The sequence below is a fragment of the Clarias gariepinus genome, chromosome 12, assembly GCF_024256425.1.
Source record: "Clarias gariepinus isolate MV-2021 ecotype Netherlands chromosome 12, CGAR_prim_01v2, whole genome shotgun sequence".
Taxonomy (NCBI): Eukaryota; Metazoa; Chordata; class Actinopteri; order Siluriformes; family Clariidae; genus Clarias; species Clarias gariepinus.
The window spans coordinates 21,474,127-21,500,771 of NC_071111.1; the positions used below are offsets into that span (position 1 = coordinate 21,474,127).

At 38.9% G+C, this 26,645-nt stretch overlaps 1 protein-coding gene across 2 annotated transcripts in view; it reads right to left on the bottom strand.

Annotated features, from left to right (window-relative positions):
* Positions 1-26,645, bottom strand: part of plxnb2a.1 (plexin b2a, tandem duplicate 1) — a 106,236-nt gene that overhangs the window by 26,236 nt on the left and 53,355 nt on the right. The window lies entirely within an intron of this gene.

Consider the following 26,645-nt stretch of genomic DNA (forward strand, 5'->3'; position numbering starts at 1 on the left):
ATTAAAAATGTGGTGTTTAAAATGTAATCAAAATAGATTTAAAAATCACGTTTTTGCGCGACAGCATCAGTTAACGCGCATGCGCTTTAATCAATCGTCGGAGAGCTTTGTAGTTTCACATTTGATGTTGTAACGGATTCACTCTTTTTGCACGGATGGCACCACAGACACACGGACATGAGGCGAGGTCTTGTGAGGGGTGATTTCATTTTTTTTTAAACAGAGAAAAAGAGGGTTAAATAAGGGAGAGGTGAAAAAAGGGAGGATTTTTTACGCAGAGTAAGCCCGAGATCCATTAACAAAAATTTTGGGGGGCGCCTACATAGGAAACCTATGAGGGAGCCTACGGAGGGAGCGAGGAGCAACAACAGGTTGAACAGCATCACAGGCGCACACTGTTTTTATTTTTAAAGTAGCTTGAAAGTAATGTAATTAGTAATCTGATTACTTTTGACATGTAATAACCAGTAATGTAGTCAAATTACAATTTTAAAGTAGTAATTAATAATTTGTAGTAGATTACTTGTTCTGAGTAACTTCCCCAACAATGTGAATGACCAGGTTATCACATCTAAGGAGTTTCTCTTCCCTGATGGCACAGGGATTTACCAGGACTCAAATTGTGAAAGAGTGGTTCTTGAAGCACGAGGAAACATTTTCACACATGAACTGGACACCACAGTGTGTGCTGTAACCAAAGCTGAATTAAATCATAACATTTTCCACCAACAGACAGTGTGGTATATATAATGGTAGAAGCGATGTGAGGAGAAGACCATAGAAAGAAACAAACCTCATGACTGGAGCAAAGTACGAGGAAATCATATCACAATTTTTTAATCAAATACTTGATGTTCAGAGACACACAATATAAGGATCCTTTATTTGAAACTGTGCCTTTAATGAAGGTGTGTCAGATGGTGCAAAGTACACCGGGTAAGATTAGAAGTTTTGTTTTTTCTCTCCGGCAGCGAGCAAAGCGCAAGGACACGTTCGTCATAATTAAAGATGTCATCAATGTCGCTTTTGTGGGTGTAACCAGGATACGGAAACTACGTTGACTATAGAGACTGGATAACGCAAACACCAATCATTTCTCATTATCACACACGCACTTTCTATTGATGATGAAGACAGGATCAAGACATCCCCTTAGTGAAGATTTTAAAAGCATGATCGCCCCCCTGCTAGGAGGAATTCTGCGAGTCGGTGTGAGGCTGATTGCCGCGCTGGAAGTGTTGATTACTTTCTGTCCCGTCGCTTGTTCTGGATTTATAATAATCACAGACGGGTTGCGGCAGCTCCTGTGTTTATTTGCGTTCTCATCCTTCATATTCAACCTCTAAACGATGAATAAAAAAGAAACGAAAACAAAGTCCCGGTGTTGCAAGTTATTCTTGGAAGCCTCTGTTAAAGGAAATGCTACGGTTATTCTTTTTAGGCATTTGGCAGATGCTCTTATCCAGAGCGACTTTATCTGATTATACATCTGAGCAGTTGTGGGTTAAGGGCCTCGATCAGGGGCCCAACAGAGACAACTTGGTGGTCGTGGGATTTAACCTGAGACCTTTTGAGCTGTAGTCCAATGCCTCAACCACTGAGCTACCCCTGTTATTCGTGCTGTCCAAAATGACCCAATGCTCCCAACGTCCCATTCACATCAGGACTGATGGTGGACGGTTTTGTTGTTGTGCTCCAGCCTTAAAAAGACAACATCAGGACCCTGGATATAATCTCGAGTTCAGGTCAACACACCCCAGACTACATGTGCAGACATTTGATCCATTCTTTCTCCTTTTTTTTGAATAGTTGAGGATTTGCTGCAGGTCTGGTTACAAACAGGTGATTGTGAGTGTCTTAAAGGAGTGTCCAGGTGAAGCGTTCTCCACACAGACGGTTTAAAAGGAACGCCCTCGATGCTCCTGGCCCGTTTTTGTGTGCGTGTATGGGCATGTTTTATGTTGCACCAGACGGCCTTTGAGAAAGAATGTGGTGGGTTTTTGTATGACAGCCAGTCACACCCTGCATGCCAAGGCCGGGTCAGCCAATACAATGACATGTGACAAATAATAATAATAATAATAATAATGATAATGCGTGTGGGTGTGTGGGATTCACTATTCCTCAGATTGTAGCAGGTTGACGTGTACGGCTACATTGTCCTGTTAATATACAGACATTTATTTGTTCAGCAGTCTGTTTCTCTCTCTCTCTCTCTGTCCATCTGTGTCCCCTCAATGTCTACGTCCATCTGTCTCACTTTTTGACTTTGTCTGTTTCTCTTCATCCATCATTCTCTCTGTCTCTATCTGACTGTCTCTCGATTTCGCTCACACACACATGTATATACACACAGATCACATGTACATACCTTACGTTCATACAAGCATACAAACTCACACACACATACACACACTCCCACATGGGATTTACACTGTACTGTAAGAAACTCTTGGTGCTGCAAAGAGACAGTGCTCATATTTCTGTCCTCTAATAATGTGCTTCCGTGGCCAGGAAAGTTAAAATGGAATCAGAGCGGCGAAAGCTTCGAACTCACCTAAACAAAAAGCACACACACACACACACACACACACTCCACCAGAAAGAGAGTGATAGAGAGTGAACTGAGAAGATCCAAACTAGACTTCCTGGCAGAGGCTAATGGCTCTAGTGCCTCTGCCCTCTGTGTGTGTACGTGCATGTGTCTATGTGTGTGTGTGTGTGTGTGTGTGTGTGTGTACATTCCAGCTGGCTGCAGTCACAGGGCGGTGAGGACAAAGGTTAAAGTAATTATTCTTTGCATACACAGGAAGTGCTCGTGAGAATCGACAAAGAAAACATTCTTAAAAAACACACACGTACATCTAAGGCGGTATAAATCGCCATGACGACGAGAGTCAGAGACGGGTCGTGAAGTTGGAGGGAAAATGTAGCTACGCAGAGATGCTAAACACACCGCGGTACTGTGCTAATACACCAAGCGTGTTTCTGTACCCTTAACGTTTTTTTTTTAAGTCATAAAAGCTGAAAATCTGCATCTATACAAAAGGCGCTCTTGTGTAACGCTAACACAATGCGTCCGTAACACAACATCTAGCACACACGCGCATTCAACGTTTTGAGATCATTACAAACGGAACGGCCCGCACTGGTTTAAAAGCTTCGTCATTACAACATGTTCTGCTTTTTTCCCCTCATTAAGGCAAGTTCATTAAGAGCCGAGTGTAATGCCTGCAGGCTGAGCATTCGTTTAGTCACCTCTCTCTCTCACACACACACACACACACACACACACACACACACACACAACTATTCAGGCAGTTTTTTCTGTACTGTGTTACGAAGTTTAATAATGAAATGTTAAACCCTAAGCTTTACCTAAATACATAACACACACATGTTCGCTCACTCACACATTAACACACAAGTTATATCTTTTAATCTCCAAGATACACTTCCCCAAACTTTTATACAGCAATAAACAAATATCGCTGCAGTTACACTGAACTCCAGGCTTTAAGAGTAAATATTGAGCTCCAGAATTTATTTGAAATAAAACACTTTTTTAGGGATAGAAAAGCAGCTTTTAAAATGCCACCACAATCTCCAATTATCATTACAGGCACATTTGGTTCTTACAAAGGGCAACACACACACACACACACACACACACACACACACACACACACACACACCTCTCAGTGGGATGTGGAACAGCAGGAATGCTTATTGAATCTGACCCGTATTGTGCTGAGCTCATAATTTGCTCACTGCTTCACTGCTTCACACAGAGCTGCTGGAATACACAGAACTTCTCCAGGTCCACTGACTGGAACACACACTAGGGCTGCACGATATTAGGAAAATATGCGATATGCAATATTGTTGTTGAATATTGCGATATTATTTCTTGCGATAAAACATTTCCCGAGAGAAATGCATTTTTTATTATTAGTATGGCCTATTTTTTTTTAATTATTTAAATGTAGATGTTTTGGAGATAAAGTCAGAGAGGCCAGATTGAGGTGGTTTGGACATGTTCAGAGGAGAGATGGTGAATATATCGGTAGGAGGATGCTGAGGTTGGAACTGCCAGGCAGGAGATCTAGAGGAAGACCAAAGAGGAGATTTATGGATGCAGTGAGAGAGGACGTGAAGTTAGTTGGTGTGAGAGAAGAGGATGCAGAGGATAGGGTTAGATGGAGGCAAATGATTCGACAAAGAAGATTTAAATGTAATGATCATACTAAAATAAACAGGTAATAGATATTCGTCTGATGTAATTAAATCTAATTCAGGCTAAAAAGAAATTATATGTCAAGGAAGTTGCAAATATTTAGACTTCAAAACACTATGAATGACTTAAAACCCTTAGCAGATATTCTGATTTCTGGTTTGCTGTTACCAAAGACCTGCCAACACAATATGAATTACTTTCAAAAATTACTTTTTATTTACGTGTAACCATACACTCAGAAAGAGTGTCTTAAAACAAGAGCATCTTTTAAACAAAATATTTCCTTTGGCTTGCCTGTTTTTTTTATTTTTTATTTTAAATAAAAATAAATATTATGAAACAAAAATTAAATATAAAAATATTATTAAGTATAAAGATATAAGTATAAAGATATAAGCGGGTATAAAGATAGTAAGTGCCCATCTGATTTAGTGCTCATCTGATCTGATTTCTGATTAAATTTGGACACAAATGCTTGGAAATTTCATTTATCGCAACTTATATACCAATATCGCGATAACGATAATTTATCGATATATCGTGCAGTCCTAACACACACACACAATCAATAAAGAACACACACACACACACAAACACACACCCAAACAAACACTCGCTCGCACACAAACACCCAAACAAACACTCGCGCGCACCCAAACACGCGCCCGCTCGCACCCAAACACCCAAACACGCGCCCGCTCGCACCCAAACACCCAAACAAACACTCGCTCGCACCCAAGCACCCAAACAAACACACGCTCGCACCCAAGCACCCAAACAAACACTCGCTCGCACCCAAACACTCGCTCGCACCCAAACACCCAAACAAACACTCGCTCGCACCCAAACACCCAAACAAACACTCGCTCGCACCCAAACACCCAAACAAACACTCGCTCGCACCCAAACACCCAAACAAACACTCGCTCCCACCCAAACACCCAAACAAACACTCGCTCCCACCCAAACACGCGCCCGCTCGCTCCCACCCAAACACGCGGCCGCTCGCTCCCACCCAAACACGCGGCCGCTCGCTCCCACCCAAACTCGCGGCCGCTCGCTTGCACCCAAATATGCGCTCGCTCTCTGTCTCTTTTTTACACACACAATTCCCTAATTACAGTCAGTCACAATAGTCTTAAATATACACAGAGAGAGATGGTGTGTTTGCGTGTGTGCGTGAGAGAGTAAGTGAGTGAGTATATATTTGCAATACTTGGAAGTTATTTATTGAGTAAGCACTTTCATACACCACCACACGCACTCTCACTCAGCAGTATTTGACGTTGTGGCGTCTGAGCTGTGGTCTCCAGACTTTGAGAGCTCACGTCCGACTGTAGCGCGGTTTAGCTCGCACCTTCAGCACTGAGCATCGACCAGGTTTCACTCAGAGAGAGTCCGCTGTTTCACACTTTGCTGTTAAATGAACATCCCGGATCAGCGCCAGTGTGTGAGCGATAAATCCTCAAGTCAGGACAGGTTTATAAGCGCAAAGACAAACACCGTTTCTCTGCCGTCACTTCCAGGGTGGAAATCCTAACGGGAGCAGTAAATCAGGAAGATCTCGTTTCTGAGAACAACAACCCGGGACAAGTAAAAACCTCACTGAAGCACCTCAGGGCTGAACCCTTGGACCATTTAAGAGCTGCAATACTGATGTCTAGTCAGATCAGGATCGAGTCAGGATTTTTGCCAGTTAAGTCTGACAAGTAAGTTGCTTAAACTTGCTTTGAACTTCCGTTTAGTGCCTCTCACATTCAGCCAAGAAATGATTGGGACATTTTGATTGAAAATAAAGCTGGAGGGTAAATAAGGAGGCCCCACGCACACGGGTATAATCCACAAGCTTAGTGCTCTGCTTAGACCAGAAGATCACAACCACCTTAGAGCACTACATGTGAAGATCAGTGCAGATCGATGCCACAAAGACTTCGCTTTAGTTACAGTAATGGCTGCACATTAACAGGTTGAAAGAAAAAAACTGAAAAAAAGGTCTCAATGGGACAGTATTGAACTATGGATCAGAAGGTTGCAGGTTTGAGCAAGACCCTTAACCCTCAACTGCTCAGATGTACAGTTTAATGAGATAAAGATGCAAGTCGCTCTGGATAAGGGCGTCTGCCAAATGTAGTAAATGTAAAAATAACGAAATAAATAAATGCTTTTGTTTTAGAATCAAATTACTAAATCGGATATCAGATTCGAAATTGCTTTTGTGAATGTCCTTCTTAAATCAAACAAATCAGTGCTCATGTGAAAACAAATTAAAGCATATCTGTTGTAGGAGAGAAAAAGGACATCTTCAAAGTAGAGTAATTAGTTTGCAAATATACTGCCTGGGTCAAAAAACAAAAACAAACAAAAAAGTCTTAAGAAGGGTCAAATTTTGGTAATGAGTTTTTACATTCCTAGAAAGAACTGTCCAGCACGGTATTAACACCTATTAGAATACTCCTGAGAGTTCAACTTCACTAAAGGAAATGTGTTCGGGAAAAAAATATCATGAATGCAGATCACTCAAACGCTTAGGAACGATGCATGATGATAAAAACTGACAGTAGAAATCACTGCTATGTTTAAAAGTGAAAGTTAGATAATTTCCTCATGATGAGGCTAAACTGGTCTGTGTCCGTGAGAGAAATCCACTTGTTAGCGAAACACACTTAAATACGCTGGGGAGTGTAAAGATTGGACTTTGGTGCAATGGAAAAAGGTCCTGTGGTCTAATGAGCTCAAATTGACTTTATTCCAGAGAGATGGGTGCATCAGGGTAGGAGGGGAAACGTGTAAAGCGATGCACACATCATGCATAATACAGGTCTCTGGAGACAGTGTTATGATCTGGGGTTGCTTCAGTTGCTCAGGTCCAGGCTCAGCAATGTTATGCGGCAACAATATGAAGTCAGCTGACGACCTGAATAACCGGATTATCACATCTGTGGAGTTTTTCTTCCCTGATGGCACGGGGTATATGCCAGGACTCATCTGGGAGCATGAGAAAACATTTTCACACATGAACTGGACACCACAGAGGCAGTAAACCCATAAGGAGAGGGGGGGGGGGATGCTAACTACTCGAATTTTCACATTCAGTGAGTCCAAAGAGAGTCGCTCAGGCAGCATGATGATTAAGCAAAAGACTAAATGAGCGAGTGGGCGTGTAAACCCAGAGTTAGTGGCAGAGAAGGACGGAAAAGAGAGAAAGAGGAAACGAATAATGAAGAAAGGGAGCCTGGTACGGCGCGGGAGAGCGCGGACAAGGCATCCTTTGTGCACGTGTAGTGAAGTGATTGTGCTCGGCGGCGAGGGCGAAGGACAACAAGCCCACTACTACAAGCCCACTTCCCTTTGTACAGTACTCAGTGAGCTGTTTTGTGGCAGAACAAGAACGCAGAGCATCGATGCAGCTCCGTGGTATTTTAGTCAGGGTGAAGCAAAAATCTGAAGTGAAGAATGAGAAGGTTCACATCTCAGGATGCTGCTGACGGAGCTACAGTAGTAGTAGTATATAAACCTCAGAGATGGGAGAAACATGTTACAGCTTATCTAATGTTTTTTTTTCTTTATTCATTCATTGATCCACTACAGCTACAGTAACTTGGATCAACAACCGAAAAAATCCATTTATTCACTGATGAGGATTGTTTCGCATGTACCGGTAACCTCGACAACCCAGGTGTAATGTCATGTTAGCTTAGTTGCCCTTACTAGCCAAGCTGCTAACATGCATGCTAATGGCATCTGCAAAATCGGGTCCGTCTGTGCGATTCCTTCCGTCATCGAGTGCTTTATGGCCACTTGCTCTTTCTCTATTTTTATTTGCTGTGTGCAAATGCTGTGTGTACTGCGTTACTGTGGTTAAGTACACGTTTCACGCATCCGCATTTTACTTGAGTAGTTTCATTAGAGGATACTTTTTATTTTTATTCTGCTCAAAAGTACAAAATTTTTCTGTACTTTTACTTAACTAGATTTTTGCATGCTGACCATTATAGTGTGTTTAGTTATCATTAAAAATAATTTATAAATTATTAATTGTTAACATGATCAACAGTCAGTTAAGGGAAAAAAAATGCAACAATGTTTCACCTTTGTGATGTAACTATAGGCTAAGTTATGCGTTTCGAAGTTGTCAGTAGACTGCGTTATTTCCTACAATGCAGATCAACCATCAAAATACTGGTGAATGTGATTCAGATTTAAGTACTACAAAAGTTGTCACCTTGTAGTTAAACATATCAGTATAAAATGAAGAAACTAGCCATATGATTCAAAGTGTCATGCTTTCTGAGATGATTTTTTTGGTCACCACGCTGTCACAAAGGTACTACTTATGTCTTCGCAGCCTTCCTGTCAGCTTGAACCCGTCTCACCATTCTTTTCTTACATCACCTAGGTGTTTCTGTCTAGAGAAATGCCACTCAGTGCAAGGCTTGTCTTTTTTTGCACCCTTTTGCATAAACCCTAGACACTATTGTGTGTGAAAATGTCAGGATATCAGCAGTTTCTGAAATATGCAAACTGACAAGTCAATACGTTCACATTTCCACTTTTTTTTTTTTCTGAGGTGTGTAGAATAACTGAAGCTCTTGACTTGACAGCATGATTTTACGCCACTGTTCTGCTTCCACATGACTGGCTGGCCACATAGCAGCATGCATGAGTAGGTAAAAGCGAGGTCCTTATAATTTACAAATAGCTATACTATAACTTTACTGTCCTCTTTATTACACCTCGAATACATTAAACGATAGAAGTCGATATCACCAGCACTCCTGAGACCTGAGACTGTAATACTGGCTTATGACATGAATCTTTTATATGCTTGCAGAACTATTTGACAACTTTTGGAAATCCTGGAGAGACTGAGCTTCGTTTAAAAAAAAAAATAAAAAAAAAAACACACACCACCACCACCAGTTCTCTGCATTATTCATTGCGAACATTGACGACTATAGATGTTGATCAAGACCTTGCGCGCACACACACACACACACACACACACACACACACACACACACACACACCTCAAAGCATGGCGATTTTACAGAAGATAAGAGAGAGAAACAACATTGGAAAGCTGTAAGCGAATTTTAAAATGACCCAAATGCACCCTTTTAGTGAGAAACAACATATGATCCATAATGTGCAGCATTATCTGCCAAATATTACATTTCCACTTAAGGAACAATGATGACTAAATGTGTTCGATGAATAAATCATGGATGGAAATCAGCACATGAATGAGAAGTTGGAAAATGATGGATTAAGAAGGTTAAACAAACACTTCCAGGATTAATTCTTACGCTACAACCTTACACCTGGATTTAATGAAAAGGAAATTAAACAGATGGATAAAATGCACTATTTGCTATTTTTAGGCATCAACTTAGAATAAATCTGCTATGGCCAGTGTGATCTAGTTAATTAGGAAAAGGCTTGAGGAAATAAATCCCCCTAATGTGCTACTGTTCACCTTCTCCCCGTCTCTGTAAGTGTGTGTGCTCTGTGCTCCTGCTAAGCCTGGATTACTGTAACCCACAACTGAACCCACAATCTGGAGTGAACAGACCACTCTTTAAGACGGAGCAGACAGACGGATCTCATGCGAAGGAACATTCTATGGCGGGGTGTTCGAGTCAACAGAACATGGTAACGAGAGCAAAACCTACCATTATTTTCGATATGATCCCCTGCTACAATAAGTATTCCTAAAAGACTATGCTCTTCACTTACTGAAGACAAAACAAAGTAAAAAGACTAACAAACAAGCAGCAGCTGAATGCAGTTACTGTAAAGACCTGGCGAAGCATCTCAAGAAAGGAAACTCAGCATTTGGTCACGTCCAAAAGTTCAAGACTCCAGGCAGGCGTTGACTGCAAGGGATTTTCATCCCAGTATTAAAAGCAATCCTTATATTTGTAATTATGTTGGTTCCATTATTTATAAACCCCTTCAAACAGGCTTGGGTATGAAAACGGCTGTAATGCTTGATGGCATGCTCCTCGAATTATAGCTGAAAGTTTCGACTTTGCATTATGAGTGGAGATCAAATGCCGAAAAACGTTTGCTCCAAAATTTATGGACCTGACAGTACATTTTACTTACATCTTTATATTATATATTTTTAGTGCCTAGTGTACATCTCAATTGCTTTTACAGTATACACTATATATTGCATTGATTAAGGGAAAGCTGCACATTGAATCACTGTAACTGAATTGAATAAAATTCTTTTAGTGCTATTGAACAATAGAGTTCAGTTTTATTTGATTTAGTAGGTTCTCATCTGACAAGACATTTATACAATATCAATAATTCTGTGAATAGCACAGATGTCACACTACTCTTCTTTTATAAAATGTAATTTTCTGACCCTGAATTGTGTTCGTTATCAAGGTTGCTGATATGCAGCGCTTTATTAGAAGCAGCTGTACACCTACTCATAGCAGAAGTGCAACGCATGAAACACTAGATACCGGCCGGCAGCTTCAGATAATGTTCATATCAACCATCAGAACGATGAGCCGTTGCTCTCCTGGGATGTTCACACAATATTCTCTAGTGTTTACTGCAATAAAAAAACATCTAGTGAACATGTGCAGTTGAGAGAGGTTAATAAAGAACAGACAAAGAGAGCTAAACCTGCACTTGGCACGGACTCGTCAAAAAGATTGAATGAGTGTAACCTGGTCTGACGAATCTTAGTTTCGGCTAAGGCACACAGATGGTAGGGTCAGAATCTGGCACCAGCAACATGAAACCATGGACCCAACCAGCCTTGCATGAACAGTCCTGGTGGAGGTGGTGTAATAGTGTGGGGAAGGTTTTCTTAGTTTTGTGGCTGTTAATATCGAGAAATCATTGCTTGAATGCCACAATCTACTCGAGTACCTTCTAATGGCTATATCCAGAATGATAATGAACCATGTCACAAATCAAAAAGTCATCTCAAACCGGTGTTAACAACATGAAGTTCAGTCACCTTTCCTGGCCTTCTCGCTCACAGGATCTGTATCCAGTAGAACGTGCTTGGGATGTGTTCGAACAGGAGATCTGAAGCCTGCAAGTGCGCCTGAAACTACGCAGGAACTGCATGACGCAATCGTGTCAAAACGAACCTGAATCTCAAAGGAATGTTTCCAGCATATTGTTGTATCCATGCCATGAGGAACGAGGTTGTTTCAAACGGCAATGGCAGTATTATCTAGTAGTGGTGGGGAGAAAATGATACAAGGAAAACTCTTGTAGTTGAAGTTAGTTTGTATTGCTTAAATGCTGCTTTTGGTTTGTAAGTGAGAAAAATACTGTCATAAGGAATAGGCTTCGTTTTAGTCCTCATGTTTAATTCAGTTGTGAAGCTGTTGAATACAGCCTAGGTATAAACCTTTGAGTTATAACAACGTTCATAAAAGTTTGAAAATTGTAACAAAAGCAGGAAAATAAAGAAATATTACATCAGGATATTTATTAAATTGTGTTACTTACAGAATCAGCGCCTACGCATCATGGTACAATATGTTTTTGGGTGAAGACCGGTGATTCCTATCCTATTGGTATGGTGTTCAGAAAGAAGCACTTTGTGAATGTGCTATTATAAGGTCATATATATGCTATTTCCTTTTTCTGTTAATTCTAGGTAGAACACCACCTGACATCTTGTTGAGTTTGAATATGAAGACACAGGAACAGAATATGACCAGACTTATAATTTAATACATAATTTATACAATTTTTCATGACTCCACTAGCGAAACATCAGCTGTAGCTGTTACAATAATGGCTTAATTTCCTTAGCCTTCAGGATCACACACTTTCCGTTTTTTTCTTAGGACACTCCTAGCAATCCAGGACACAGTGTAGGTGATTGAGAACATGGCAACTAAAATAAACATGAAGCATCGATCATGACGCGAGTGCTAGAATTGTGAATTTAAACAGTAGTCAAAGTGATAAACTTCAGTACATAAATCACTTGGGGTTTAATACAGATGAGCAAAAACTCTGAGACAGCTCTTTTTCACTTTCTTTATAAAACTGTCACACTGCCTGGTTGGGTCCGAGCACACAAATATGCTTGTTTTGAGCTTTATCAAACCTTAAATAATAATTTACAATCCTAATTATATCATTTTGTTATGTTAATATGATAAATAAATATATATATACATATATAATGAATAGGTGCGTTCAAGTGAATCTTGTGAAATTTCTTGTAAATGGCATAAAACCGATTAACATTTACAGAAGATTTCAAGCACAGGACGGCGATTAGCCGCAGAAAAACATTTGAATGGTGCAAACATTTTAAAGAAGGTCATACATCAGTGAATGCCTGATTCTTGAAAATAAACTGATAACTTGCATAAGTGACTAATCTGTCTGTGGGAACTGTACACACAAGCATGACCATTACAACACCACTTGACCATTACAGGGACTCGGTTGGGAAGTTATTGCCACATCCACCATACAGTCGTGACCTCGCTCCAAGACATTTCCACTTGTTGGAGCTATTAAAGGAGTTCCTAGGAGGCCAGTGTTTCAGAACTGAAGCAGGCAGCTTGACAATGGTTCCGGGCGTACTGAGAAAAACGTCTACCTAGATGGTATCCAAGCACTAGAATAAGTGCATTAGTGTGATTATACAAAGAAATAAAGGGAGCTTTTACTGTTCAGTTATTCTGCAAAACCAAAAGTTTGACTTGAATGTCCCTCATATAAGGGGTTATGAAGTTAAATGTGTTACACACTATCTACAGCAATGCTGTACAATAGAACAATATTATTGCTATTCATTTTGTCCTAATTAAAAAATGTGTGCGCGCACGAATCGAGTTCAACATCTTGAAAAATGAGTGTGTTCACCTCCGTCAGAATTATGGTAATTATCCACTCGGAGCCGCTGATTTGCTCGGACTTGGAGCTTTTGGTGGTTTCCATGGCGACGCTGTGACAGCTAGGCTTAAATTGTAGTCTATTTAAACCTTTCACGTTCTCACTCACATTTCACAGTGACAAATTATACCACTTGAGTGTGATTAACAGCGTGATGGAGTTTTAAACTTAAAACTTACTTCTAGATTTGATCCATTTGCATCGGAGAGGCTTGTTAAAAAACATAAAAAAATTTATCTCCTACTAAGGTTAGAAGCCACGTCTGTATAATGAAATGGTGTGTGCGTGTGGGGTCCGGTAGATAATCTCGGTATTATCTCCTTAGTGTACCTATTCCCAACTGCATGTAGGTTTTGTTTTTCCATCCTATAGCAGAATGACTCTAAGAGTCCTGTGTCTCACATACACACAACAACAACCAAAAAAAAAAGAAAAAAAGATACACACAGGATGACATGCTCATTTCATCATCCTGAGAGGAGTTACAGCCTCTTGCTCTTTCCCCTCTCGTCATTTGCTGTTTTTTTCCCCCATCTTATCTCTTAAATGCATTCCACAATCGCTTTTTCCCCTTCAAACATCCAAGCCATGAGACGGTGCGTGTGTGCGCGCACATCACATATTTACATTTTAGAGTGCAAGAACAGATTTTTATATGTTTGCATGATAAAATATGATATTCTTTTTTTTCTTTATGACTATGTATTACAGCCATTACTAACATGTAGTAACGCTTAGGGATACATTAGTGTCTGTACATCACAATTACACATACACTACAAAAAAGCCCAGAAAGCAACATCATTTGACAGGATGTGACCTGATGCAAATCTAGCGTACGCTGTAATGTTCCTGTGAATATATTTCAGGAATAATAAAATCAATCAAAGCAAAGCAGACTGCAAACTGAAGAAGAAACAATCTTCTTACAAGCTGAGTCTAACCTAATAAAACTTCTTCAGCATGGGCATCAGGACGTATTTGGTAACCTGAGCGCCTAAAGATGAATGTATGCATTTCATGGGCGCTGTGTAAACCAGGAAAACAAACAGAGCGAAACCAAATCATCTGTGATTGATCGTCCCTGACTGATCATTACCAAGTAGGCTGCTACTTCCGCACATATCTGTTTTGCCTAGCTTTATCTTATTCATAAAAATAAAAAATAGGACCATTAGATATTCAAGTGGTCAAGTACCAGCTTAATCATCAAGCCCTTCATACTTCTTACTCTAGTTTAGTCTGAAAGCTAAATTACTAACAGATTCACCTCTCCGTACTCCGGCTGCAGTATTTCCATCCTGTTTCTAGCGCTAAGGAGGCAGAGTAACACCATGCGACACTGTGCTTGCAATTGACTAGTCATCTTTCAAACTGCATACTTATGGACTCGCTGAGAACCAACACTAACCGGTTTTCTTTTTATGTTTGAGACGTGAGTCTTTAAAAAACCATCCAACCCTTTCTGCTGAATGTTTTTACTTATTTTTCCTTAAGCTAGTATGGAATTTACGATCTTAGACTCGGCTCAAGGCGACGGTCATGAAAACCGCTAGGAAGAGCCTGCGCATGAAATTGCTAAACATTTCATAGGACATTTACCATGAATGTTTTGGCTTTGATGTGCTATCCAGTGAGGATGCGAATCACGATGAACCGCTCGATCCGATATCAAGATACCCAGGTGCAATTCTATAAGTATCACGATTTTATATTTTTTTTCAGATTTTGTTATCATTCTACACAAACTTAGCAAATAATACACTCCTACACTAGAGGACGCTGGAGGCCTGCTCATGTGTGAACAGTTTGGAGTGCGCCACCTGTAGGATTATAGAGAAACGACAATGTTTTACCACCTCAAATACCACGTATATAAATTAATTTTTTTAAACAAATATTAGTCGGTAATACATGAATTGCCGCACAAAAATTGTGATATGTAACTAAAATCGATTTCCACGCCTGTCTCCATTATCTAGTAAAGGTTACTTAAAAAGATCCAGACGTACACGAGAAAAGCATGTGAACAATGCCGTTTACATCGCCGTTGCTTCTGCACACACACACACACGCAACGTTGTGCAGCTAGGAGTCAGACACACACCCCAGGCCCCACATATCAAGGCGCTATTTTTTTTTAAATCCCAAAGACTGCATCATCTCTTTTCTGTGTAGTTCGTTGTGGCAACATATGTTTAAAAAAATAAATAAGAAAGAAAGAAAAAATTATATACAATACCAAAGAAATGCACTGCCACTCCCTGTTTGTGTGTGAAAAAAAAAAACGAGACTGCAGGTGTGGATGAGGCTGCATTATTACTACCTTCATCATCATCATCATTATTATTATCATCACTATTATTGCTTCCTGTTTTTGAGCCACAAACTCCTATAACCTGATGCCTGCTCTGACACGGGCCACAGTGACAATGGCGTGACATTTTTGACATGCAGATTTTCAAAGAAAGAAATCTAATGTATGACTAAGGGCTAATCTCATGGTGGCACAAGTTTCATAGAAAACAAGATTCCAGGAGATTACACTCCCTTGAATAAGATTAGACAAGATTTCCTGTTAACATGCGCTATTGTAGCCTCGTTTTTTTTTTCTGTATTAGCTTCCGGCATACTTCATTCATGCGTGCTCTGGCTTACTGATCCATAGCCTTGGATTTAACTACATACTTCGAAGGAAAAAACAATTCTTACTCATCAACCCCACCTGTTATTATGTTGTTGGACATGTGATACAGAAGGCACACTTGAAACAGTGAAATAATGCACTGCCAAGTTGTGTACTGTGGCTATACAGAAGCATGTAATGTGTGTAAGGTCATAATATCCTACACACTTCCTCCAGGTTTACTGTACTTCTGGAAATTCAATGCAGCATGACGAATAATACACTCCGTCTTCAGTTCTATATCATATTCAAAGATAAACACTAAGACTGCTCAAGGACTATCATTTCCACCGGTCCACTTCTTCCTAACCTTTTACACACTCGTCACAAAACAACAGCTTGATCCGGTTTCCTGCAGTCACATGCGCTTGAGTCAACACCATGCGACTCCTGACACCAGTGTTTTCTATATAAATCCAAACCAGAAAAAGAAAACAGAACTAAATGGATGCAGTTCTCCCCCAAACAAGCAAGCCTTCTTCCAAAGTAGAAATGAGGAGTCATCATTTTTCTGTGTTTTCGTGCTGCTTAAGTCTGTTGTACCCAGTTAGAGTGTTGTATTGTTATATGAAAAAAATCTCCACCGATCATTGCGAAATGGAGGAAGAATAAAAAGAAAGACAATGACTTATGGAAAAACAAAAAAATAAATAAACCAGAGGCATTATTCATTCTCTCTCTCTCTCATTTTTTTTTTAAATAAAAAGATACTCACTCACTCACTCACTCATCCTCTATACTGGGTCACAGGAGGCCTGGAGCCTATTCCATGGCACAAGGAGGGGTACGCCCTGGATGAGATGCCAATCTATCGCAGGGCACACAAACACACAACTACACACACTATAAGCAATATGGAAAATACCAATGGGCTGCTCTGCATGTCTTTGGACTAAGGGAGGAAAAAGCATGGGGAGAACATGAAAATGCCACACACAGAAACAAGGCATGACTCAAACTCCCTAGAGGTGCCGCCATAACGATACTCAATATGCGTTAACTGTAGGTCAATTACTCAGTTGCAATACAGCACAGTTCCTTAAACTGCAACAGCCTCATTGCAAAACTGGTCAAAGGTCTTCACTGCCTATCAACTGTACAGGGCATTCCAAAATTCTACAAGGAAGTGATTGACATTAAAAAAAATGGTTATACTATATTTTGAACACAAATATTAACTCTCATTCAAACTATGCAAAAAAAAAAAAAAAAACAGATTTTTTTTTGCATTTTGTATGCAGGCTTGATGATAAGCTCCCCGGGCTTCCTGGAGGACCTTTTTTGGCAATTTTGGCAGCTTATTGTCTCTTATTTCCAGTCAAGTTCCTGTACCAGACAGCTTTCAGAGGAAAGTTAGTTTTTTTCTTTTTTGTTTAAGCTACACAGTGACCTATGAATCATTTAAGCTTAAAAAAAACATATAACTTAAGGCATGAACCAGTGAGAAACCATTGCAGACGATGACAGATGAACAGGTATATTAGTATATTACTATACTGTAGATTAGTATACTGGTGGTGCTAAATGCTGAGTGGTTCGACGAGAGGGGAAATGAGGTTGCTGCTGAGGTTGGTACATAAACAATAACTTGTAATAAATTTTATCTTTAGGCACTCTGCAGCTTTACCACCCCATTTCTTTACTTTAATCTACAACATTTCATTTAATAATAAGAAAAAAAATCAAGGTGGCAAAGCAAATACTTTTACTGCATACTGTATAAATCCTTGTTCAACTTAGACAGATAATTAATCTCCCTTAAGTATGGAGAAGTTTGAACCATGATGTAAATTAAGTCCTAAGCAGCTTCTTTACCGCATTAAACATCTTTAAATGTGCATTTTGTTTAAATGCAATTACCAGAAAAGCTGCAAGTGAGTAAATGATCAAATTAAAAATAAATCAGTTCACTGGTCACTGTTAATGCAGCTAAAAGAAAAATACTTGAACAATTGTTCTGTATTTTGTGACTTAAGTAATACTTTGCAAGACGCGCTATTCATCAGTATTACTGAAACTGAAACACTTGTACTCATCCTCAAGCAAATTTTCACACATCTTCCACCTTAGATTTGATTTTGACCTTCAAATTAGTGCCTGTGAATGTCAAAAGCCATCAGATTGTCCTTTTCGTTCCTTTTCTCTCTTGCCCAGTGCTGTTCCCTGGTTTCAGCCTTTCTTTCTTTTTCCTGTTCTAATTAGTTTTTTCGAGCAGCAATCAGCACCACCCATCAGCTGACGCAGCACACCCCACCTGCACCACCACATACAGTACTTTTACCTACATCTGGCACAGCCTGGAGTCACGCTCCAATCCAAGATGAGTGCTCTTGGATGTACCTTATTATAATGCTGTATTATGAGAGTCCTGTGACATTTTGCAGACATGAAACTGAAATGTGAGCAATCACAGGCAGCTCTAAAGAAACATGATGGTCTGATAGCTAGTTAAGTTTGGACTCATTACATAATTACTTTTACTAACCAGACAGCTAAATTCTAGATGTATTTTCTTAACGATGAAAACATGTTTAAGTGAGAATCATGATCATGCCTACATTTCCATATTAAATGCTGACGATCTCTACCAGGATATGTTCTGTTATTCCGGTTACTAAAACATGGAATGACCTTTAGACACCACAATTAATCATCACCCTCTGCAATATGTGCTAATTCACTTTCACTCTCACTCTAGAAGAATCCACCAGTTGTTTCTGTATGAGAAATGTGGAAGCAACTGACTCCAACCTGCTGAGCAGACTGAACAAAAAAAAAAAAAGGAAGTGCTCTTTTAGAGCATTTATAGGCATTTTCATTTCCTTAAAATATATATAAATTAATACAAATAAAGAATAATGCTTAAAACAATAAGTTGAGTAATTGAAACTCCTACTCAACATATGAGAATCATGGCTAAACTCCCGAATCAATTAATCTAGACTTTTGATCGAGTCTTCCGATTCGATTTAATAGCAGTTAATGTTTGGAATCAGATTTGAAACTAAAAGTATCTACTAAGCAATAACTGAAATGCTGTGTTTTGAAAGTTTTGTTATATTAATTAGTTTTAAAGTCAATTCCCATACAAAGCGTTAAGATTTCTTTCCCCCCTTACAATAGTCTGCTCCATACTCCAGTCCAGTAGGTGGGGGTATTGCACGAACCAACCATATACCCTAAACTTAAAAAAAAATATATGGATGATGTTGTGGAACATGGAAGTGACATTGCGATTTTCTGCAAAAGCTTCGTTATATTGTTGAGAAATTCATACATTTTTGTTAATTTAACATTTGTGGGTTTTAATTTTTTCGCAAAAAAGATTATTAATCAATTCAGTTCACTGACAAAATATGAATTAAATTGCATTAATCGATAAAAAAAAACACCCAGCTCCTACCCAAGTCCTACAATATCATAAATGCTCTTTTAGATTTAAAATAAATGTTTATTATTTGTGCATGTATTCCGCAGTATATTTTGTACGTATACTGTGAATAGATACACCACATTTATCACACTAAAATGACTAAAATCCCAGAAAAATATGAAGCCTGTATTTTGCTTAATAAAAAAATGTATAGCAAATAAGTCACATGACATATAACCCTAGAACAATTGACAGTTGTGCGCGTACTGGCGGTAACGCATCTTATTGTGATAAGAATATTTTAAAGTTAATAGCGAAACAGTATATTGAAATCTGTTGAGTTTAACTTGAGCTTTGGAAGCTCAAATGGTCACACCTCCTCAAAAATCCTGAGCACAGCTGAACGTTACCATGGCGATTACAGCTGGTTAAACCTCCTAGGTTCACACCAGTCAGTGTTCCCTTTCAGTCTAGCAATCATCATTATTATCAAAACGCCCGTGCTGCCTCGGTCTGCTCTCACCCACTTACATACTCTAGGTCCTTCATAAATGCATACTGTAGAAAGTTGCATTAACCTTATTTCGAAAGTGCACAGCATCCCTGATCCTGACCTTCTGTAACTTTTTAATTTAATATTACTGAAATAACATCTTGCATTTTAAATACCACAGGCAACAAATCTGGGGGAAATTAACCATGCTAAGCAGGGCCCGAGAGAAAAGAGCACATTTTCACAAAAATGTGTCACATGCCCAGACAACAGAGGCTGGATGGAAATAATGCCCAACAACCCCTTGGGTTTACTTTCTATTTTTAAATTTCAATTTAGTAAACTAGGACCAACCGTGTGGCTTTTATATCCACTGCTACCAATTTGCAGCTTTACTAGTTGAATGAGCGCATTTGCTGAAGCGTTATGTGTGTCCACACATGGACACACAATCATACACTCGCATGTTGATAGAACATCTGGAGAACTCTGATAAAAATAAAAAAATAAAAACATAAAAAAGGCATTTGTTTTCTCAGTTCATTTGAGTAAGATCCATCTCGATAACTAAACACAAAGCAAATCAAATTGTCAGATAGTCCAACTATGATATATCTTTATATTCTATATAAATCTATCGATATAACATCTATCTATTATTGATGACACGAACATTTTAATCAATGATCAATGATCAGTTGATTTCCTCTGCATAATAAATTGTTTCATCGTTACAAATTCCTAAAACACTATGTTCCTGGGCAACTGCTGTGAAGCAGAAACGTGCATGCTTTTATTGCAGATAACTGCGCATGCTCACAACACGCTGGTGTGCAGTTAACCAGACCTAGCCAGAGGGCTAACAGGAAAAGTACAAAATTAAATCTGTACTAAATACACCGTAGGTTTAAAAGACAGAAATGCGATTTAGCTCAGTGGGACAGCAGAAGCTTTATACAAGTCGAACATGGACTGCATTTTTGTATGGAACGAGGGTTGTGGAATTCGGCTAATATGAAAACGTATTTGATTTTAAAACAGCTTAAACTGCCAGAAAGCAAATATATATATGCAAATATGCAGATACACATATACACAGCTCAAGAAAGGAAAATTATTTTCATATTCTGTACATCATGTTTACATTTTACGTTTCATTTATACATTTCCTTTTTTTCCACTTTAATAATCGTTCTTTTAATTTCTTTCAGTGCAACTTTTACTTGTAGTAAAATTCATCTTTCTGTCTATTTACTTATCCCAACCTTTGTTTTTTATATTATGAACAGTCATAATATTTCACTTCATATCATATCATATCACTGTGTATGGTCACAAATGTGACAAAATTTTGCTTTATTGAGGTCTATGCAGCAGGATTCATTAATTCAGTAGTTATCACATATAAGACAAATATCTAAACCTAGTATTATTTAATTGTTAATAATAATAATAATAACAATAATAATAATTAACTTGACCTGTGAGGTGACTGAGGTTAGAACAGGAGAGTCCTGTGATTGACTTTATTTACAAATACCTCAGCTTGTGACAATAGAGATTTTGGTGAGGCATGTTTAACTTCAGCTACAGGCTACTGTCTTGTGGAATTTTTTTCTTTTTTTCGCATAACCTCATAACACGCTGTTGAGATTAAACAACATACCACAATCCAGAAAAAATGTATGGAGTTTAATTTATCTGCTTCATTTGCCCCTATGGGCGAGCCACCATTGACTGTGTTCCTGTTTCTGAAAAGGTTATCTATCCTCCACGCATGCTAATTAGAACACTTAATAATAATTATACAACAGACAGAAACCTCGTACCTCACTTGATACTGCTTGTGGAAAGCTAATAAGGTTTTTTGTAGTGTGAAAGCCAATACTTTTTTAATTATGGGTTCAAATCTATTTGTCTGCCAGGCAACAACAAAAAAAAAAAAAAAACAGCACAGACACCCTAACAAACTGGGAACAAAATATACTTTCCTGGTATGCAAGCTACTAATTGTCCACGCCTGACTTTAGAACTGACATAATAACATATGACAAGCAAAATTTAAAAAGGTAGATGCCAATGCAGAATGAGAAAACCCCTTGTCTTTGTACACATACAGTGTTTCTTAAGAGCCTTTCCATGAACGTGCGTGTGAAATTAATGGATATGGGTGACAAGAGGAGGAAGGCATGTGGAAAAAATCAATGGCCTGTCAGAGTCCAAATACATCTGCCTGCAGTCGCTGTGCCACAGGCTGACAGCTAATTGTTTCTCGAGCCCTTGGCAGAGACTGTCACAGTGTCGTATTATCAAAATGGCGAGTGACACGCCGAAAGGTCAGTGGAATTGTTGCGTCTCATACCTGTCCGTATCTGGAAAGGGTGTGACAAATAGTGAGTTTGTGGTGGAGGCAGAAATGTGACAAGGAGAAGATCCGGGAGAGAAAGAAAGAGAGAGAGAGAAGTAGAGGCAGAGAAGTGCATGTTAGAACACCGAGGCTTGAGGTGGCCAGAAAAATGGCTGTGAACAAGCGGTGGAGGAAGTTTACGAGTCAATTAAAGGCTGGTAGTAAGCGTGCTCTCTTTGTGCAAGTGCACCTCTAAAACTGAAACACATTCTCACAGAGGCCCACCCGCTGACCTCAGAGTAATTCTGAAAGAGGGGGACTTGCATTGCTGTGACCCCAGAAACTTGCAAATAGACTTCTTTACACTGGCAATTAACTCCTAACTGGTGTACCCAATTCAACAGATGTAGGAAGACTTCAAGGCACTTGTTCTAATGTTAGGATATGCTTTAAATGGTTAAAAGTAATGCAGGAAATTTTACCTGATTTGAATGTTTTAATGCGATGTACATGAACAATCACATAACCGACCTGACTGAAAATGCTACCTTCCACCTTTGGAAATTATACCAAGCACATTACTTTAAGAGTTTTATTAGTGAATAATTTGTACTTTGTACATTCTATAACCAATATCTGTACTTTCTATACCACTACATTACTGCACGGTGTTGCGTAACCAAAGTAACATAGCACTTGAAACGGAATTATCGACACCTGCTGACTTATATGTAACAGCTTGATTTGCCTTCCCTCTGTAAAACGACTAATCACGTAACAGGTGTATAAAATCAGACAGTGACGAAAGAGCATGCTCACAGTCTGGTAGCAGAAGAGAGAGAGAGAGACTCTTACTAGGACTTAAAGGCTACAGGGAGCTAATACAAGCTCAGTACTGTTGATACTCAAGGACATGTAATGGTTAGTACTTTTATACTTTTACTCGTATATAAATGTATACTTCGCCCACCACTGAATTTTATTAGATGCAAATAAAGAAGTCTACAGATTGATAGCTGTCCTATCTAGAGTGGATTCCCTCTGTAACCACTACAACCGTAATGGGGATAAAAAAAAAAAAAAGGAATAAAATCCTTAATGATTTAATCTCAGCTAGCTCGAAATGTACTGGGGCCAATATTAACCATCCTGACTAATGACTTCATGAAAAGTGACCGCAGATATAAGTCGAAGCTCGCTTAAACCTCTGGATGCTCAGAGAAGTAACCATGGAAACCAAAGTTAATAAGCAACAACTCTACCACCATGAAAGAACACACTGTTGCTTAATAATGAGGCTTTTTTTTCCCCTCCCAAATGTTTACGTGCACTACAAATGATTTTCCTTTTTAATCAATGCAAACACTGATCCTGGCCTCTAGTTACATCCTCTCTCATTATTAAAACCACACAACAGTGCTCGCAGTATCTTTTTATTCCCTACTGAGGCGACTGCAACACAGACTCAGGTTCATTCCGTTTCATTGTGCTTTGTTTTCCCTGTCACCTTTGTGTCTTTCTTCCTTCCAGATGTTCTCTGTCAGATGTTGATCTTGTACCGATTTGGGTTCATTTTGTCTCTAGCCTTTCTGCCCACTAGAGACAACGATCCCCAATCCAGCGCCCGAAACAGGAAACAGAACCAATAAATCATCTTGATAATGATGTGCAACACAGGATGCTATATTAAACCGGGGAACAGATTACAGCAGCGGGACAGCCATTACAGCCGAGAGAGCACACACATCCCTCACCCACCCACGGAGCAACAAGGGGAGCGGGACATGTCTCTTTTCTGACACTGGCCATTTCTTCTGGCTCTCCCACAGGCTTTGCAATTAGATTTGAAGCACCAAGGCTATCCTAAAGCAAAGCAGTTTCTCTATTCAGTCCCTCTACATGTTGCAAATTCTGGCTTGAATGGACAGGCAAAATGGCCCAATATTTCTGCCTTGGCGTTTTTTAAACTAAGTCTGATCTGGTTCTGTAACAGAAAGAGGTCATGCCGTAGAGGACAGCACAAATTACAGACAGCAGAACACCATTATCAACTTGAAGGACACACTGGAACACAAAGGTATTACACTTACATGCATGTGTTGTATGTGTGCATCTGTCCAGGGAGCAAGGGAGAGGCAGTCTCCTAAGCAGTGGGTTTAATTTCATGTAAATTGATCATTACTTGCCTCCAGGGTGCCACACACTCCAGAAACAGCGGGACATTATTTAAATGAGCTTCTCTATAGCTGTAAAGTGTCGAAAGCTGCTGCCTTCCTCTTCTTCCTCCCTTTACCCCTTCGTTAAATCCAAGTCAGCAGCCAGTCTGGACACCAGAATTCTTGGAGAATATAAGCACGGAGTTGCTTCCCAAATCACAAATCATATGCATGTCTGTTAAATCAACCAGGCAAACCTGTCCACATCCTTCCTGAAAGATGACCTATTGTAAGGTTTAAATCTGCCTTGAAAAAGAACTAGGATCTTGTAGACAATAAGAACAACAATTCAGTCTGCTGAAATATAATATCTAATATTTCTCATTATGAGATAAATACAAGACTATTAAACCCAAAAAATAAAACCATTTTATGCTCAAAGTAAGAAATGTCCTCTAAAATTATATTTTTGTAGCATGTAGGTACATGAGATGTTCTACTTCCTTACTTTTTCACATATATAATTACTTAACAGCACCTTAAGCCTGGTAAACTGTCACCTAAACCCTTTTACCTGAAAACATTTGACAATCATCACCTTCCGCAGAGACGTTAAACAAGCCAACATTCAGTGAATCATAAGCCGCAGCTTTTATTGCTGTTTTAACCTATACAACTGTGCCTTGTTTGGTTTTTATAGCCTGCTTTTCATGTTTAATCACTTTTTTTTTTTTTTTACACAAAAGGTACGAACAGCACACACATGGGAAACAGTCTGTTCTTGTCCTCGTGTCTGAACATAAATGCAAATGTCATAAGATGGGCGTTCAAGTCAAAACTGGGACTTTTGACCGCGCAGAATAATCGAGAACAGTTAGGGGAGTAAAAACTCCCTATATCTCTATATAACAGAATGCTACACTAATGCACTTATCTCAGCATTTCACTAGTGCTTGGATACCATCAAGGTAGAAAGTTTTCTTAGTACACCGGGGCAATTCTGTCACTACTGTAGTCTGTCACTAAGCTTGGACAGTTCCTAACCCAATTCCGGTCATTTAAAACCTGCTTAATTGTTTTCTTTGCTTGATGCAGACCAGTAATTTGACCCATCTGAAGTGGTGACTTTTAAAACTTTTTGGCCCGGCGGTGTGTATTTAGTTAGCTAATTTAGGTTTCCCTCTCTCTGCAGTGCTGACTCAAACCCCTGGTTGGGAAACCCCGCTCCACAGTCTACATATGAAGCATAAAAAATATGACGTGGCAGCTTTTTTTGTTTGTTTGTTTTAATGCATCAGATATCTAAAGCACATTATCATTAAATATTCATCAGGCTCTATCGAAGACGGGGTTTAAAATATACTTTAACAAACAGCTTTTCTTTTTATATATAGAAATTTAGATGCTTTTTTTGTGCTATGCTAATAGTTTTTTATGTATCCATTATTTTCGGACAACTTGTTTTATTACTTCACACTGTACAATATAAAATATATAAAATGTATATACAGTACTGTGCAAAAGCCTTAGGCACCGTATTATATGCTGTACCAATTTAGTTATATATGTTCATCTTCTCTGCATAATTATGTACAAAATCATTCAGTATTTCCATAAATAACAGAAATTAATTAATTAATTAATAACATAACAGGAGAATATATGCATGGCTGTAAGGAAAAAATATATAGTACAAGACAGACCAGTTTTCAGATGGAAACAAAAAACCCAATGTACGCTTTGCATAAAAATAGAAAGGAGCGAGTGTGACAAAGTTATCAGAAGAACTCCTATTCTCCAGCAAGCTCAGTAAAACCTAACAGCTGTTTTACTTATAGTACTGTGCAAAAGTCTCGGGCACATACACAAATATGGCATGAGCAAAAGATGCTTTTAAAAACATTTCTGCATAAAAGAAACTTCTATTAAGAGCAATAAAAAGTATTAAACAGTCAATATTTGGGGCGAAAACTCATTGCTTAAAATCAGGAATTTTAGACACAGATTTGTGCAGTTTTATAAGAAAACAGCCAATAGGTTTTACTGAGCATGCTAAGCATTATAAATTTTTAGGTTATATATGAAAATACTGAATGATTTCGCACATAATTATGCAGACATGATAAACATATATAACAAAATGGTACCACATATAATATGGTGCCTAAGACTTTTGCACAGTACTTGTACATATAAAATTGTTACAGACTAAAGATTTTTTAACCCTGTACCTTAATCTCTAATGTGTCTTTGTACAAATGGAAAAATATTCTCTTATTTTTATTAGAGAGAGAGAGAGAGAGACTGACAGACAGAGACTGATATTCTCATGACACAATCCAGGCCAGTATGAAGTGTCTTCCCTTATGTGGTGGTTATTTTGGCAGTTCGAGTACTCTGCCCTTACAGTTTAATAAATCCCGGAGTGGAAAGCAGCTGGGAAATGCACATCTGT